Source organism: Ovis aries, chromosome 3 (genome assembly GCF_016772045.2).
Source record: "Ovis aries strain OAR_USU_Benz2616 breed Rambouillet chromosome 3, ARS-UI_Ramb_v3.0, whole genome shotgun sequence".
NCBI classification, from domain to species: Eukaryota; Metazoa; Chordata; class Mammalia; order Artiodactyla; family Bovidae; genus Ovis; species Ovis aries.
The window spans coordinates 90,472,519-90,492,160 of NC_056056.1; the positions used below are offsets into that span (position 1 = coordinate 90,472,519).

The window sequence follows — 19,642 nt, forward strand, 5'->3', positions numbered from 1 at the left end:
GAGCAGCACATTCCATCATTTGTTTTCCTTTGTGACAAAACACGAGCAGCTGATAACTCACCCTGGAGAGCAGGTCACTGCAAGTGGAAAGTTGATGTGTTTGTGTTGGGAAAGAGGTGGCAGGGGGTAGGCTGACAGTCCGTCTGCTCTCTTACCTCCCTCAGGTTTTCAATGGGACACTTGAACAGCAAGAGGAAGGGACCCCAGCAGTGCAGCTGGTGGCAGCTGCTCTTCTTCCACGTGTCCCTAGTCTACATCCATCTGCTGCTCCATCTTGGTTTTATTTTCTCAGCATCCCAGGCTCCAGTTTGTTGAAAGAGCCACAAACTGAGTGGACTCTTCCGAGGAGGGCAGACAAGCAGTCTAAGAAAGCTTAGGCTTAATTTTAAAGGACAGGGCTGCTACGTCCCGTGATGCTGAGGGGCAGATGTGTGGAGGCTTAATGAGGAATAGCAAATGCAGCTTTATCTAAAAAGCGAATGGAAATGATTTCAGGCACTTGAGACCAAACTTCCGCATAGTTATCTATTGGGTTGTGTCAACATTTGGTGGCACTGTTGAGATTATCAGTGAGGGAATGAGAGTGGAAACAGAAATGACATAGAAATTCACAAAGCACTCTGCAGATGTACTGCTGCCCCCTTTGCTATGCCAGGAAATGGGACCAGCCTGCTGTTTCCTATGCTGCTCACGAAAGTGGCAAACCATCCTGAGTGCTTTGTTGAATTCATATTTCTCACCTGGGCTGATTTTCCCACCACCCCACCCCCCTTCTTCTTTGCCCCTCTCTGCAAAGAAAGCCTTTAAGCTATCTGACTTTGGACAGATTCTGACCTTGGGCATCTGACCCAAGCTGTGGTAAGAGTGACACTTACCCAAATCTGTGCCTGAGCAGAGGAGAGGAGAGATATGACGGCGATTCAGCCCTTTCGGCAAAGTGAACATCCAAAAAAGATTTTTAAAAGGTTAAAATGCCCCAGGGGATTTCTGAACCATAATGAGTATGTTAAACTGTCAACCTTGATTTTTAATAAAAAAGATCTTACTCAATAGAAGAGCCTGTGTAGGCCATTTTTCAAATCTGGATTTTGTCTCATAATTATTTACAATGTTTGTCAAACCAGAAATTTCCCTCTGTACAGAAGATAAAATGTTTTTCCAGAAAATCAGAAAAGGATGAAAAAAAAAAAACCCATCAGTTTTGCCATTCTTTCAGAGGATTCATTTGTTAGCAACATGTGAGAGCCCAAAGTCCAAATGAAATTTTTTTTTAAACTTCAAAATGTATCTTTTTTTAAGGGTTCAAAGTTAATAACAGAAATAAGACATCAGAATACAATGTGCTGAATTACATGTTAGCTTCATAAGCAATTTTTCCTCATGAGTTCATATGACCATCATTAACCCGAAACAGAAAAGGAGGCCTACTGAACATGTGAAATATTACTTTGATTTATTATTACTTTATCATTATAGAAACTTTTGTGACCTGATGGCATCCATCAGTTACTTTACTTGTAACTGACTTCTTAATCGTCCTGGTGATCTATTGCATATCACATGGTCAATGAAAGAGAGAAACCCTTCAATAACCAATAGAAAAAACAGCTTCAGGAAAGGTAAGCACAAACAACACTGTAAAGCAGCTATACTCCAGAAAAACAAAAGAAGGAAATACTTTTATCCTTCTGTTGGCAGAGAGGAACAAAAGGGATGGACCCTAAGTCACAGCCTTGAAGCAAACTGTCGATGCAGACCAGGATCGCAAACACGCCTTCCCAATAGGGTCCAGGAGTGTGATGGAAGGTTCTCCAATGACACCTTTCAGCCTCGAAGAGAAGTGGGGAGATCCCACCTCCATGCCCATATTGTCTACAGGTACCAATCATTTCCTTCAACTCAAAGAGAGGTGCCCTCCTCCTATCAGAGGCCATCTACCTACTGGATTTGGGTCTCACTGGGCAACTCCCACCTGTTCAGGATGCTTTCACCAACAACTTTACCTTCTCACCCTCCTCATTATCTAAATATGCTCATGGTTTTCTGTGTCCTAAAAACAATCCTTTTTGATCATTTGCTTCTTTAACTCCTGCACTAATCCATTCATCCCCTTCATGACTAAACTTCTGGAGAAATACTTGTATGGTCTTGCATCCCATTTTAAGTCTCAACCTGCTTACAGTCTGGCTTCTTCCATCAGTTTCACTGAAATGATTTTTTTTTTTTTTTTTTTTAGGGAAAGCAGGCTCAGTTCAGTTCAGTCACTCAGTCGTGTCCGACTCTTTGTGACCCCAAGAATCACAGCACGCCAGGCCTCCCTGTCCATCACCAACTCCTGGAGTTCACTGAAACTCATGTCCATTGAGTCGGTGATGCCATCCAGCCATCTCAACCTCTGTCATCCCCTTCTCCTCCTGCCCCCAATCCCTCCCAGCATCAGGGTCTTTTCCAATGGGTCAACTCTTCACATGAGGTGTCCAAAGTATTGGAGTTTCAGCTTCAGCATCAGTCCTTCCAATGAACACCCGGGACTGATCTCCTTTAGGATGGACTGGTTGGATCTCCTTTATTTTGGGGGGCTCCAAAATCACTGCAGATGGTGACTGCAGCCATGAAATTAAAAGACGCTTACTCCTTGGAAGGAAAGTTATAACCAACCTAGATAGCATATTGAAAAGCCAAGATATTACTTTGCCAACAAAGGTCCATCTACTCAAGGCTATGGTTTTTCCAGTGGTCATGTATGGATGTGAGAGTTGGACTGTGAAGAAAGCTGAGTGGTGAAGAACTGATACTTTTGAACTGTGGTGTTGGCGAAGATTCTTGAGAGTCCCTTGGAAAGCAGGCTAGATTTATTCAAAAACTATAAAAGCTTATAATATAAATCAAATAAAATTAGTTGTTAAAAGTGACTAATATGTATCAAAATTCTGACCAAATCAAGACAATCCAAAGTACAGAAAGATTATATAGCTCAAGAAGAAAAAAGCTATAAACAGGAATGTTGATAGAGAAACTACATAAATATACAAATCTACAGTTTTAATGTAACAACAGCAAATCGTTAAGTACACATGTCAGTTATCTTTCTCCAACATTAAAATAGCCTATGTTTCACTTTTAGTAAAAACATACATAACACATAAAATCTTCCCCCAAGTCACCAAAGACCAAAGTTATTGGTTTCCCTTGTATTTTACTCAACTTCTCAGCTGTATTTGACACAACTCACCAAACACTCCTTAAAATTTTCTCCCGTGACTTCTATAAAATTTTACTCCTGCTTCCTTCAGCCTCCTGTGTGGACTTTTCTTCTACTTGCCCCTTAAATGTGAAAATCCCCTCCTTTCTTCCTGTTTTCTTACATCTTGCATGCGTCTTCACTGATTACCAGTTTCCTAATTAGTTGCATTGCCTTCAAAAGCCTGTCTCTACCTTCAGTCTATTTATTGTTTTTACACTAAAAGCTTCTCAGGGGCCATGGCGGTGGCTTTGGTACCTTTATATTACCAGAACCTGTGACTGGGCTTGAATTTTTCTCTTGCATTTCCCACTGCTGTTTCATTTCTTACTCTGTGTTATAGTTAGGTCTTCACGTGTCTATGCTGCATCCAAACTTCAACTACCTTAGAGAAAGCGTATAACTTACTCATTTTATATCCTGCAATGCCTAGTACAGTGTCTGATATATAAGAGATATGTGGCTGTAACCATGCTGAATAAATAAATGAATGACTGAAGAGAAAGGTCATCTGCCTATTCCTTTAAGAGAAGATAATTTTTCAAGTTTGCAAAAATAGATTTTATATTAGTTCATCAAACCATCCTAAGCAATTTCCTCCCAAAAGAAATTATTTTCTCCACATTCTTTGACAACACTGTAGTAAAACTGTAAAACAATTACAAAAGCCAGAAAAGAGCCAAGCTCTTGGAAAGATTTATAATTTGTCTTAAAAAGAATCATTGATTGGAAAAGAAGAAAAAACAATTACAGAACGCTTAGAAATTTCAGTAATGAGTACACCACATATCAAACAGTATGCACAAAGCAAAAGAGTTAATCAGAGACAAGTTGACTTAAGAAGAAGTTAAAAAACAATAGATCAATAATCATGGGAAAATGCAAAAGGTATTAAGAAATTGTTCCAAGAAAACTTTTTGGTCCAAATTACTCATACAATCAAGTTCTCTTGTGGCTTGAAGCCACAGACAATTCCCAGGCTTTACAAAATGTTCAAGTGGACAAAAATAACAGAAAGCTAACATAATACTCTTGATTTAAAAACAAACAAACAAACTGATAGAACATAATAAAGGAAACCACAGCTAAATTCCTGTGTAAACATAGTTAACCTTTGAGATGAAAAAAATATCTCAAAATTAAGGAATGTATTAGCATAGTAACATAAATAAGTCAACAGAAAAAAACTTTTGATTTAGCACAATAGATAATCATAACAAGTCTTTTGATAAAACTATAAATTTTTTAAATTAATAGAATAGGAGAATTTTTCTTAGCACAATAAAGATTGTGTATCCCAAACCAAACACAGGCATCATACCTCAAGGTGTAATACTAGGAGTATAAACATTAAAACCAGAAACAAACAAGAAAAGAATGCTCATTATCACTACCGTCATTTATTTTAGCATACTATTCTGGACCAGATAAGAAAAAGAAACTAAAAAAAGAATCATGAAAGAGCAGGAGACAGAATTATCTAAACTGTACATGTTATCATTTACTCAAAAGAGTTAGCTTTTTAAAAAGTTTTTAAATAACTGGAAATGTCAGTGAGGTGAACAGTTAAAAAACAAATTCACAAAATAAAAGAACTTCCCATAAAACAGACAAAAACTGTTGGGAAACATAATGGAGGAAAAAAGCTTAATAGCAGCAAAGTTTCTAGAAATGACCAAAAAAGTGAATAACTTATATTTTAAAATTTATAAAACTATATTGAGGAAATATTTCAATAAGTAAAGTTATATGATTTTCTTGGAACAGAAGATTCAACATTGTCAAAATGTTAATTTTTCCCTATTTAATTTATAAATATAATTAATTTTTGGTTAAAATCTCAAAAGAGATTTTTCAAACAGCTTAAAAAAGAACTCCTGAAGTTTATTTGAAAGAATGAAATACAGAATGGTAAAGAAATTTTTAGAAAACAATGAAGGGGTGTGTCCTGGATATTAAATAGGCTAACAAGAAAAAATCAGGAATTTAATAGTTTGCTACTGATGCCAAGGGAGGCAGAGCAATGGAACAGAGCAGAAAGCCCAGAACTATAAATACAAGCACTATAATAAAATGTCTATCTGTTAAATATGGTGTTTAAACTTAGTGGGGAGAAATTATTATGGTTGAATAGTTAATTATTAGGAAAAATAAAGATGTAATTATTACCTCACATCATACACAAAGTAAATGCCTAGTGGACCAAAGAGTGAAACATGAGAATAAAACCACACACTTGGAGAAAATGATGTAATTGTTTTTATAATCTTAAAAATCATGTAAATCATGGTTAAATATGTTTATTGAGAAAATTATTCTATGATCAGAAAAGCAGAAATCATAAAGAAAAAATTTTACTATTTAAATGAATAAAATTTGTATACATCTGAAATAACCCCACCATAACCAAAATTAAATCAGAAATGTCAAAATGAGATTAAAAAATGAAACCTGTATGTTAAAGGGTTAAGAGCCTTAACGTATGAATAGCACTTACAGTTAACAACAAGACAAAGGATATTATAAATGATACACAAGGGAAGAAATATAAATGGCCAATACACATCTGAAAAATACTGTTTCCTAAAAATGAATATAAGCTAAACAATAATAGGATACCATTTATTTTCTAAAAACTTGACAAAGATGGATTATTGATACTTTCCAATGTTGGCAGGAGGTTTAGAAAATGGCACCTTCATACTCTACTGGCAAGAATATAAATTGCTACAACATTTGAGGAAGATAATTTTGTGATATGTAGAAAAAGCTTTTTAAAATATGTATACTTTAAAATTCTTCAGTTTGTGTTTAGAGATATAGCCCCAAAATATAGATATTCATATATAAGCGTGTTTTTAACAACATTGTTTCTACTAGTGAAAATTTTGAAACAATCTATGTGCCAAAAGTAGTAGAATAAATTATAACACATTCATAACATGCAGCACTATGGAGTCATTATAAAATAATGTCAATATATGTTCATGTGGGAAACTATTTGGTATAGATTAAGTGAAAAACACAAATTACAAAACAATTTATTCAGTGTGATGTCACTTTTCTAAGAAAATATGTGAGCATATAGAAAACTGAAACTTTTGACACCCAATTTTTAACAGCAGTTTTCTTTGGGAGTTGAGGTCACATTCAGTTTCCCCCCCTTCTTTTGCTTATCAGCTCTTTTCTAGTGTTTCCATGATAAATATGTAGCAGTTGTTCATTTTCAAATGAGATCTTTTTTATATAAGAAAAAGTATACTAGGCTTATAAACATACTGAAGTATTTTAATCATCTACATGAACAAGAGAAAGCCTTTGATAAGAAACATGATTAAGAAGAAAGGACCCAGAGCAGGAAAGCCTCCCCATCCATTAACAAAGCCTGCCACTTCCTCCCAACTAAGTCTTGATTCTCTAAACTGGTGCTCCTGGATGTAATAACTGACAGCAAGTCACCGGAAGTGGTGGAACTACTTCAAAGGAGGTTCAAAGGATGAAGGAAGAGGAGGGAAACATGGCCTGGCTTAAGCACCTTGGATTCAGTTTCTCAGAGACATCCTGATGGGCCTTTGTGCCTATTAGAGGCATTCCCACAAGCAGAAATTCCCAGATGGTATCCATCCCATGCCCAGATCAGAGAGCATGAACCACCACCACCCTTACTTACTCAGCCCTGCCAGCTGCCCCCCATCCATCTGCTAGGTGCCAGGCTCCATACAAGCTGCTCCAAGCTGGTGACACACCACCTGCTGGTCAACTTGAGGTCCCACCGCCATGCTGCATCCTCACCCCACCTTATCTTCAGGGAACCTCATATGCAATGTTACTCTTGTATTTCTTGGGTTTAGTAAATTCTACCTGGTCATTGCTTCCTCAGATACATTTACTTTGGGGGCCCTTTATCTCCTTTTTTTCCCTTCCACCATTTGTCTAAGAATTATAGGGGATCTTCTTTCACCTTGTTCTTCCCTTTTTTCCCCCTTTTTTCATTGATAATCACAATCAGCTGTAAGAACCACGCACACTACATGCCAGTTACAGAGAGAACTTGTGAAAAATCAGAGTAGAAGGAAATTGTGAAGAATCAGAGTAGAGTTTTTAACTGCCAAAGCCCTTGAACTAAGTAAACCATAGTCAATAAATGAGAAAATAAAATGTCTTGTGTTCAATGTGCATTGCATTTAGGGATTCATCAAAGTGTGTGACAAAAATCTCTTACCTTCAAGGTTTATAATACCTCCAGGAGAAAAGTGGAACATGTAGAAAGCCATATGTAAGGAATAACAACAAATATTTATCACAACAATCAGCATCTCTTAATATTGTTAATAGTTTATAACAAATTATCACCTGCTTAAAATGCTCCTTTAATTCTCACAGCAATGCTCTATGGAGATACTATTATCCCCAGAGGACCTTTAACAAGATTAACTAGCCTGCCCACAGCTGCTGCTACTGCTGCTAAGTCGCATCAGTCGTGTCCAACTCTGCGCGACGCCATAGATGAAAGCCCACCAGGCTCCTCTGTCCCTGGGATTTTCCAGGCAAGAACACTGGAGTGGGTTGCCATTGCCTTCTCCAATGCATGAAAGTGAAAAGTGAAAGTGAAGTCGCTCAGTCGTGTCCGACTTTTAGCAACCCCATGGACTGTAGCCTACAAGGCTCCTCTGTCCATGGGATTTCCCAGGCAAGAGTACTGGAGTGGAGTGCCACTGCCTTCTCCGAAAGCAGCAAAGAAAGAGACATTTTGAATGTGACCGTCTGACTCCAAACCCTGCACATTTACCCCACAAAATGATTTGGCAGTCAGAGAAGTTTTCAGAGACTTGCTTGTCCTTTTCTAGCTTACCCTGCTTATCCTCAAGCATTATAGCCAAGTAAACTGCATGGCACTTTAAGATCTAATCATTGGCATCACAACAGTAGCCTGCTACCCTTGTGCATTGCAAACGTGTGCTATTTCAGCCAGTGATAGTGGTTCAGTGGTCGTGAGGTAGTCTGCTAGACTGAGTGGCATTTATAACATTGCTTCTAGGACTTCCCAGTGGCTAAGATTCCATGCTGCCAGCACAGGGGGCCCGAGTTCAACCCCTGGTCAGGGAACTAGATCCCACATGCAGCAGTGAAGACCCAGAGTGCCACAGCTAAGACCTGGCACAGCCAAATAAGTAAAAGAAATATTTTTTAAAACCATTGTTTCTGTGCATAATACTTCTCTGGGTTGAAAATATCTTGAGTTCCCAATAACTGATTTACAAGTGAGCCTTTGGAAGCCAGCCATTCATAAACTAGAGATAGGGCTGTAGAAAAACAAAGAGGAGAATGAATAAGGACAGTCTCTAGCAGAGGAGGCCTCAACAGAAGGTGCCCTCAAACCTCATCCCCTGTGCCCCCATTTTACGCACCATCCCAGGAGGAATTTCTGTACAAATCAATCCAGATTAAAAATAGCCTTCCCCTTTAAGTATCTCTTTTTCCTGCCAATCTCTTCTCTCTTTTCCCTCTTTTCTATAAAATTTCATTTACTTTTTAAAAACACATTACATATTGGTAGAGTTGCATTAACTCAATCTGTTTAAATTTATCTTAATGGCAACATTTTCCCCTCCATCTAAGCTTCTCGGATCTCTTAGTGTAGCTTCTTAGACCATGCTAGCTAAAGCTATATTCAGTTAAAAAAAAAAAAAAAACACAGGAAGGAAAATTAAGTATTTGTGGCACGAAATACCTTACTTAGCATAACTGCTTATACAATAACTTCCCCCACTGAGTCTTCTTTCAAAACCCTGACTTGACAGCAAATTTCATCAGTCTTTGAAGCTCTCATCACTATATACCACAGATTAATGATAATATTAACTTTAAATCTTCTAAAATGCCACTGCAGTTTCCAGAATTTTTTTAGTTCTTGAAAAAAGTTGTTTAGAGTAAAAAATAAGCAGATAAATAAATATAAATAGATAAAATCCCCAAGGCTGTCCCAATGCATTTTCCTGAGAACCATTTGGTATGTAGAAAATAATAAAAGGGCCGTTTTCACATTTATGGTTTCCTTCCTATTTGTGTCAGCATCATTGTTATATCAAAGTATAAAACACAAAGCTGATTCAGGGATGAATGAGGCAAAGAAAATATTCAAATTTATTTGTTTTTCTTGTTATGTGATAGCCAAATGCACGAAGTGGGGCACAATTTGATCTTCCTAGGAATCACAGGAAAAGCATAGTTAGAAACTCCAAATCCTTTTATTCTTATATGCAAACTATAGGACCCCTCGGACCCACTTCTGTCTACTCTCTCGTTGTTTTGCCCTTGCTGGACTCCTGTAAATCTGCTAAGCTGTCCTGAGTTCACATCACAGCCCGCTGGCCTGGGCTGGAAGATGATGGTCAGTGGACACTTTCGGAATGAATGAATGAATTTATTTTTACACCATGGTTATACTATACATTAGCCGTACTATTTTGATACCAAATCCATTTGCTCAAAATTATACATAATTCTAACCAGTGTCAATGTTTTACTTAAATCACTTCTGCTCTTTACTTTACCATGTTACCCAAACCCAGCTGGCTGACTACAAGTCCTATTTTCCAGTCTTTAGTGCCAAACTACTTGCCCAAGCTTTAATCCAACCACCACCACCTGTAGGTTCTAAATCTGTGAGGCCTGAGCTTCTAACCTCATTTCCATTTATCATACGCTTGATCAAATATTGCCATGATTTACTTGCACTCTCTTTGCTGAAACTTTTGACTGCATCTCAGGCTTACTTATACCCTTTGTGCGTAGAATGCCTTTGGATAAGATATTCCTTTCTAGGACTTCCTGGAAAAACAAAAAGGCAACCACAAGAGTGGGAACCTGCTGCGAAATGAGGATCTAACATTCTTGCTATAGGATTTTCTTATTTGCAGATCACAGGGGGTCAACTAAGAAAGCCCTTTTAGAAGCACATTAAAAAGTGGTAGCAACGGTTCCAGTTTTCCTTCATATTTTAATTAAATAAGGAGTGTTTGTTCTCAGGGCTTTTCTTGGTGATTGCCATTCTTATTAGTGAAAGGCAATAGATCCATTTATGTTGTGGTAAACTCTCAAACTGAGAGGCAAGTACAGGGGAAGGGTCAGAGCTGAGAGGCGGGTGCTGTTTCCTTAATAGAACCATAGGAAGTAAGAAAGTCAGCCACAGCGTCTTGGCTTGTGGAAATAAACACATGGTAGTGAGCAATCAATGCAGGAGAGCATAGGTTAATATAGCTGAAAATAGCAACCTAAGTGGTGAGGCTTCAATAGGTATTTGAATGCTTATGAACACTTTTTTAAAAATATATATTCTAATGGTCAGGAAAACTACCTTATCACTTGGAAGAATGCTCTTGTTTCCTTTTACACTATAAGAGAAACAGATGCCTGTGTGAATTTTTTAACTTACAAAATATTTAAACTTAAAAAAGCAATAATGCCCATCACAGATAAATACAGATATATGTAAGGGAAATACTACAAAAAATAAATAAAATATGTTATTGTAGAACTCCTCTCTCTCGCTGAGATGACACACACCTATGAGAAATGCATCTGATGCATACATACACACATAGGGCTCTATTTGTCCATTAAAAAATAATCTGTAATTTTATTTTCCCCCATCACAGTGTATCATGGTTACATATACTGGCTTCAATATCAGTAACATACTTTATTTTCTTAACAGTTTTGTACTCCTTCATACTGTAATTATATAGTTTATTCACCTTATTGCTATTGCTTAGTCACTTCAGTTGCATCTGACTCTGTGCGATCCCATAGATGGCAGCCCACCAGGCTCCCCCATCCCTGGGATTCTCTAGGCAAGAACACTGGAGTGGGTTGCCATTTCCTTCTCCAATGCATGAAAGCGAAAGGTGAAAGTGAAGTCGCTCAGTCATGTCCGACTTAGTGACCCCATGGACTGCAGCCTACCAGGCTCCTCTGTCCATGGGATTTTCCAGGCAAGAGTCCTGGAGTGGGGTGCCATTACCTTCTCCGATTCACCTTATTGCTGAACACTAAAGATGCTCCTAGTGTTTTGTCTCTATAAACAGTGCTGCACTAAACACTCTAGCACATACATCTTAGTTTCTGGTGCTCTTATTTCCAAAGTATAGATCTCCAGAATGGAATTATTGGGATTTCAAAGTTATTCATTTTGCTCTGAACTCTCATTTATTTTCCCAAGACTAAACTGAAAGCAATGCAAGGGTCAAGGCCTTTAAAAGACTGATAATTGTAAACTTAGAGGATCAAGATTATTCATTTGCAGAATCCTGTCCTACCAGGCATATTAACTAAATCATTTGTATTGAATATTTTGCTTGATTTTCATGTAGAATAATAACTTTTTAAAAAAAACCAAAGCATATTAAGCCAAATCACTAAAACTGGCCAAAGTTAAGAGTTAGAATCTATTTCTCTCACTTCCCTGGATAGCTTAGCTGGTAAAGAATCCGCCTGCAATGCAGTTGAGTTCAGTTCAGTCATTCAGTCTTGTTCAACTCTTTGAGACCCCATGGACTGCAGCACGCCATGCTTCCCTGTCCATCACCAACTCTCGGAGCTTGCTCAAACTCACGTCCATTGTGTAGGTGATGCCATCCAATCATCTCATCCTCTGTCGTCCCCTTCTCCTCCCGCCTTCAATCTTTCTCAGCATCAGGATCTTTTCCAATGAGTCAGTCCTTTGCATCAGGTAGTCAAAGTATTGGAGTGCAATGCAGAAGACCCCAGTTTGATCCCTGGGTTGGAAGGATCCCTTGGAGAAGGAAAAGGTTACCCATTCCTGTATTCTTGGGCTTCCCTGGTGGCTCAGTTGGTAAAGAATCTGCCTACAATGCGGGAGACCTGGGATCAATCCCTGGGTTGGGAAGATCCCCTAGAGAAGGGAACAGCTACCCACTCCAGTGTTCTTGCCTGGAATTCCTTGGACAGAGGAGCCTGGCAGGCTACAATCCAAGGGAGTCACAGAGTCAGACACGACTGAATGACTTTCACTTCACTTCAACCCTTATTATCTGCATACACCAAAAATTCCATGAACTCTAGAGCCCATTCCAGTTGCAGAATCTCTTGCTGATTGATTTTTTTTTAATGTATGAGCAAAAATGAACTGATATGTTAGGAAGAACATAAATGTTAATGTTGGACTAGAAATTAGCACTTGGTGGAAAAGGGTCAGGAGCGCCCTCACTTATTTCTATCTTGTTTTCTGGACTGTGGCCTTAGTAACTGAAGGGCCAGCTCTTCCACATGCCATCTCAGTGAGGGAGGGATGGGGCCCGCAATCCAAATAGAACAGTAGGAGCACCCCAGGTCTACAACTACACTCTTTCTGGCATTAGATGTTTATCACAAACCACCTCTTCTAAATTGTATAGTTTCACCATGTCATTTGGTTTGGGATTTTGGAGTGAAAGTTTGGACTATGTTAGTCTGTATTTTAACAGCATAAATATTCCACATGACCATTAACTAATATCCAGCCAACACAATTTAAGATACCAGCAACTGAGCATAGAGTTCCTTGCCCAACGGAAAGAAAAAAAAAGTTCTATTCAACATGAATTAAAGGAAAATTGTTCACATTACCAAAGCATTCTTTGTTTTAGAAAGCCACTCATTGCAGGATTACAAGAAATGTGTGTGCCCTGGTTCATTAAAAATGGCATTCGACCAACCAAAATTCAACTCATATTATTCAAGAACACATTTGTTAAGTAAAATAAACATGAGTCCAATTTTTGACCCAACTTACTGGCCTAGATGATCTGTGTCCTTTCCTTGAGAACAAAAATGTAGGCAAGCAATTCCTAGCTGCCTATGAAAGACAGGTTATTTCACAACCCCTCCAGGGGTGCTTAAAAGTAACCTGCTAAAAATAGCCCCGCAACTCTGACATTAGTGTCCTCAGCAGAGCAGCCAAGTGAAACTCTAAGTTGCCTAAAATATGTCCCCTGCAATCTAATTCCATAGGACTACTATTAGCTGAAAATCCCCAGTTTTCCTCCTGACAATTCCAACATTAATAAGTTTTTTTTCTTTTTTAGCCATTTTCCAAAGTAGGAGGAGAGGCAGTACAGTGAGCGGTGAGGATTTTGGCACATTGGAGAACTGGAAAATCAGGATGCTCATTCCCTAATCAGTCACTCACTAGCTGAATAAGTCACTTAACCCTTCAAGTACAGGCACCCCCTGATTTATGATGGCTTGACTTGCAAATTTTTGACTTTATGGTGTTGTGAAAGCTATATACATTCAGTAGAAATCATGCTTTGAATTCTAAGTTTTAACCTTATGGCAGAAAGTAAAGAGGAACTAAAGAGCCTCTTGATGAAGGTGAAAAAGGAGAGTGAAAAAGCTGGCTTAAAACTCAATATTCAAAAAAATTAACATCATGGCATCCAGTTCCATCACTTCTTGGCAAGTAGATGGGGAAAAAGTGGAAACTGTCAGATTTCATTTTCTTGAGCTCCAAAATTACTGTGGATGGTGACTGCAGCCATGAAATTAAAAGATGCTTGCTCCTTGGAAGAAAAGCTATGACCAACCTAGACAGCATATTAAAAAGCAGAGACATTACTTTGCTGACAAAGGTCCACATAGTCAAAGCTATGGTTTTTCCAGTAGTCATGTATGGATGTGAGAGTTGGACCATAAATAAAGCTGAGTGCTGAAGAATTAATGCTTTTGAACTGTGGTATTGGAGAAGACTCTTGAGAGTTTCTTGGACTGCAAGATCAAACACTCAATCTTAAAGGAAAGCAACCCTGAATATTCATTGGAAGGACTGATGCTGAAGCTAAAGCTCCAATCCTTTGGCCACCTGATGCAAAGAGCCAACTCATTGGAAAAGACTGATGCTGGGAAAGATTGAGGGCAGGAGAAGGGGGTGACAAAGGATGAGATGGTTGGATGGCATCATCGACTCGATGGACATGAGTTTGAGCCAACTCTGGGAGATAATGAAGGGCAGGGAAGCCTGGTGTGCTGCAGTTCATGAGGTCGCAAAGAGTTGGATACGACTTAGTGACTGAACAACAATAGGCTAGCAGTATGCACTCTGATACTCTCTAGTGATGCTGAGCTGCTGTGGCGAGGTGCAACTCCCAGCCAGCTGAGTGATCAAGAGGAAATAACCCATACACTTAACACCATTCTGAACTTCTACAACCATTCATTTTCCTCTTTCCATACACTATTCAATCAACTACATGAAACACTCAACACTTGGGTATAAAATAGGCTGTGTGTTAAATGATTGTGCCTGACTGTAGGTTAATGTAAGTGGTCTCGGCACGTTTAAGTTAGGCTAGGCTAAACTATGATGTTCAGGAAGTGCAGTGTATTAAATCCATTTTCCACTTGTGATATTCTCAGTTTATATTGGGCTAATTGGGACATATAACCCCATTGTAAGCAGAGGAAGACCTGCGTAAGATTCCTCAATTGTAAAAAGGAAATGATAATACCCAGCTCAAAGGGTGGCTATGTGGGTTGGAATAATGCATTGCACTTCAGAGTTTTATCCTATAAAAATATTCAATAAATGCACAAGGATAGACATACTGTGTTAGTCACTCTGTCATGTCTGACTCTTTGCGACCCCATGGACTATAGCCTGCCAGGTTTCTCTGTCCATAGAATTCTCCAGGCAAGAATGCTGGAGTGGATTGCCATTCCCTCCTCCAGAGGAGCTTCCCAACTCAGGGATCGAACCCTAGTCTCCTCCCTCGCAGGCAGATTCTTTACTGTTTGAGCTACAGGGAAGTCTCCTGTCGTCTCTAGACATAAGACAAGTTTAATACAACACCTATAATAACAACAATAAAAGGGAAACAACCAAAACCAAGGGGTTGTTGCTGTTTAGTCACTCAGTCTGACTCTTTGTGACCCCATGGACAGTAGCACAGCAGGCTTTCCTGTCCTTCACCATCTCCTGGAGCTTGCTCAAACTCATGTCCATTGAGTTGGTGATGACTGATCAAAATAATCACAATACATTAATTCAACACTGAATAAATCATGCAGCCATGAGAAGGATGGATGGGAAGATGGCTTTGATGTAACGAATGACAAAAGCAAGCCGTATAAAAACAGCATGCGTAAATTATTTTTTAAGCCAAAAAAATCTCCATAATGTACTTGTGTTTTCAACTGCATAGAAAATATCTACAGTAACAACCAGCAATAAACATGTAACTATTCTGAACAAAAAAAGAGGATTGCAAGTCTTCCCTCTTTTATACTATTCATTTGATATTGAGTATATTCACTTATACTAAACCTGCTTTTTTATATAATTAAAAAGTAATGACAATAAAGAAATGATATAGTGGAACTATATGTAACTTTGTTCCATTTATTCCAAGTCTTCTGTAAATGTGTTATAATATTTCATAATTTTAAGAAGTTTTTTTAATGAAAAAGAAAGAAAAAAATGAGAAACAATTGACGTAAAGAATTTAGCAGAATGCCTAGTGGGCTTGGATGAACAGTGATTATCTCAGTTCCTTCTGTTCAGAAGTGACAGAACTCCTTAAGTAAAACAAGTTTACATGCAACCAGGTAAGTTCGTGTGTGAACTCGATCAGAGTTTTATTTTCAAGTGAATGACTACTATCTTTATTGTGGTGATACATATTATGGATATATACATGCCAAGACATCAAATTGTATATTTTTATTATGTGCCATTTATTATATATCCATTATACCTCAACAAAATTGGTTTTTCATATTGGGCTAAAATTTTCAACTGTAATAACATGAGAAATGGGAGCATGAGAGCATAATTACAAGCTTCTAAGACATGATATTCAGAAGATATCTTTATGTTATTTAGAAGATGTTAGGATGTTAATATGAAGATATTCACATTAGGCTTTGCTCAATCAAATATATGCTTTTAAAGTTTTAAGTATAACTACTAAAAGAAAAGAAATAGACGACATTATGCTCAAAACACTAGAGGGGAGAAACTGGAATACAGAAAACTTGAAAAATCCAAAGGAAAGCAGGAAAGGAAAAGAATGGTAAATAGAAAATAAGAAATACCTAAAGAACCACAGTGTTAATTGTCTGAATTCACCATGAAAATGCAAAGACTATCATTAAATAACAAACAAGAGATGGATCCATTTTTAATCCATTCAGTTCCCCAGGTGTCGGATATGTGTGTGCAACAGTGTGTGTGTGTGTTTCAGTTCAGTCACTCAGTCATTTGTGTCCAACTCTTTGCAACCCCATGGACTGCAGCACGCCAGGCCTCCCTGTCCATCACCAACTCCAGAAGCTTGCTCAAACTCATGTCCATCGAGTCAGTGATGCCATTCAACCATCTCATCCTCTGTCGTCCCCTTCTCCTCCTGCCTTCAATCTTTCTCAGCATCAGGGTCTTTTCCAATGTCAATTCCTCACATTAGGTGGCCAAAGTATTGGAGTTTCAGCTTCAGCATCAGTCCTTCCAGTGAATACTCAGGACTGAGTTTACACACACAGATAAGAGGATCAGACAATGCTCCCCAACTCAACTTCTTTTAACTATTTTTCTGAAGCCTTAAAAGTGATTGAATGAAAGTTCTTCATACTAAAAATAACAAAGGGAACTGAAAAAACTAGATCAGGAGGAAAGAGCATGAGTGAAGTGGGAGACAAGAACTGGCAAAGAGAAATACACTTCCCTGCTCTTTCCTCATCAAAACGGTAAATAAAATGCATATGAGGTTGTTACCCAGCTGGTCTGCAGCAAAGGTGCCACCCTTCCTACTTAGAGCAAAGTGCTCAGTGCAGGGTAGGGCTCACATCCGGGACCTCCACTCCTTTTCTCCCCAGGAGGTCTGAAGGTAAAGAAGTGGCCTTCCTCGTGTGGTGGAGCTGGAACCCTGCAGAGGAGTGTGAACCAAACTTAACCAGGCCAGAAGGCGCAGCTCATCCATCCTTTCATGGAATCTTTGAAACTGCGTTTTAATCAATCTTATCTGGAAAACAGATGGAAAATTCTCCCCAGAAGTTAATTATTTAGTCTTGTTCCAAAAGGAGGTCATGTGGCTCCTTCAAGCTGTGTGCATTTGGCTATACTCTCCCAGCCTCTGTTGATCTTACACTTGTTGGGGTTGATGTGCAGGGGAATTGTGGGTCAGACGATAGGAGACTGTGGACAGTCTTGCAGTTTATTGCCCGTACATAGCATCTCCAAATGTCCTTCCCTGCTCAGTCATCTAGGAGTTTGTGATGTTGGGCTGATCGCTGCGATGCTAAAAAATAAACTGCTCAAGACTAAGAATCAAAAGACAGGATTTCTCATACCAGCTCTGCCTTCATCTAGTTAAGGTATAGTGAGTGAGGCCACCACCTTTACCATGATGAGTCCCCCTTAATTATCAAGAAAGTGGGAATAGCAATATCTGTCTCACAGATTTTTTTGGAAAACAAAGGAAATAAATATAGAGAAAAAGTACTTTGAAAACCCATAATGTATTGTAGAAATGTAAAGTGTACTCATTTCTCACTACTTAAGAATTTTAAGCTGTGGTCCTTTCCTTACATGACATCACCTCCTACAGAGGAGGCTGAGAAGTTTTAGTTGTCATCTAGGACACTGTCTCTCTAATATGCCCATTCTCTATCACCCTCTTCAACCACAAACCCATCTGGCCCTATGACCTTTGGAACTTCTTGATCTTTTGAGCAAGGTTCACTGGCCCAGGGATGGGCATGTGATCCTAACCGGGCTAGTCATAGTACCTCTCTCACTTTGGCCAAATTGGAGTGTTTCAGGGGTAGGCACCTGATTCAGGCAGATTGATTCCCCAACCTAATGGATCCCTTCCCCATATTTTTCAGACATGGAGCCAGAACATTCTTTTTCTTTCGCCAAGTCTTAAGATATAAAACCCAGAACCTATTAGCAATCATATTTTCTGCTTTGCCTACTGTGTTCTGGGAGTCAAGTGGGAGAAGAGGGCTGGGTTTCAACTTTTAAATAATTCTCTGGTTTTACCTAGAATGTGTCTACCTGCAGCTGGACCTCATCCCAAGACCAGGGTCCCGCAATATAAACACCTATGTTTTATCCTCTTGAGAGAGTAAACCTCCGGTATCATGGTACTGTGTAAAGCAGGGGAGAGGACCTGGGAATCTAACTGTTTCCTAGGAAGATTTTCAACCAGTTTCCCTCCCTTTAGTCTCACCTTCACCTACAATGTTAACAGTACTTGGTGCCACTAATTCTCAAGTCTTTGAAGAGTTCTCCAGTACAAATTCCTTGGAGAAGGAAATGGCAACCCACCCCAGTATTCTTGCCTGGGAAATCCCATGGACAGAGGAGCCTGGTGGGTTACAGTCCACAGGGTTGCAAGAGTTGGACATAACTTAGCAACTAAAACCACCACCACAACCAGGGCAAATTGGGTTGATTATCTGGTTTCCACTATTGAATTAGTCATCATCTACTTTCCAGCTTCCAAAATATTGTCATAGTGTATTTGTGACTTTAAGAAACCCAAATCCTTTGATCTTGCCTTAACAGGCTCTCAGAAGGAAGCAGAGGTAAGTAAAAGTGTATGCTAAACCCACCTTTACCTGCAAGCTCAAGGTCTCTTCAATGCACTTGTCACTCTTTATAATATTCTTAACCCTCTGTGATGTCTCTCTGGCTCTGGGACCCCTGTACTGCTATGCTTACCCCAGGCTCTCTACTTTGGCCACATCTTCCCAGTCGTGTGCCCTATATTTCAAAACTACTCCTCTTTCGATATAGATTTTCCTTTCCTTAATTACAGGATTATATCAGAGAAAGAAAAGCATAGATAACCCAACTTTATACCAAGGTATCAGGGATGAGTTTGTCTTCGCTGGAATAGTTGTGGTTTTGAAAAAATAACTTGCATTGATTTGGATGTGTGTGATTCCAAAACTTGTGTATCTTCACCATAAAATTTTTTTTAAGTAAAGCTCCCCCCAAAAATAAGATCAATTCTAACCATTCTTAAAACTTTTATTTCAGTGTGTATTTGCAGTCACCTGCCAATGGTCCCAGTGATCCTCACATGCCCTCTGTAGTCCTTGTTGACGCTGTCTCAGGGCTGGCCCCGCATGACTACTAGAATACAAGGGCCATAGCGGAGTGTTATGCCCAAGGCAAGGTCATAAAAAGCATTTCAGCTTTCATCTTAGTCAAGGATTTCTCACTCAGAAGTCACATGCCAGGTCATGAAGATATCCAAGCAGTCCACAGAGAAATCCCACAAGAGAGGACCTGGGGGTCCCAGCCAACAGTAAATACCAACTTTTCAGCCATGGGCATGACCAGCCTCAAAAGTAGGTCTTCAAGTTCCCATCAAGTCTTTGGATGACTGGAGCCTC

At 39.0% G+C, this 19,642-nt stretch overlaps 1 protein-coding gene across 6 annotated transcripts in view; it reads right to left on the reverse strand.

Annotated features, from left to right (window-relative positions):
* The window catches only part of RASGRP3 (RAS guanyl releasing protein 3), a 115,412-nt gene that overhangs the window by 81,548 nt on the left and 14,222 nt on the right, over positions 1 to 19,642 (reverse strand). For 2 of the 6 annotated variants that reach the window (XM_060412274.1, XM_060412276.1), the window contains exon 1: positions 13,035 to 13,113. The exons of 2 other annotated variants lie outside the window; for them this stretch is intronic. The gene's annotated coding sequence lies outside the window, so the exon portion shown is untranslated. Of the gene's footprint in view, positions 1 to 155; positions 461 to 3,232; positions 13,114 to 19,642 lie in introns of those variants that run through there. 2 more of the 6 variants (XM_060412278.1, XM_060412277.1) reach the window with 2 other exon arrangements.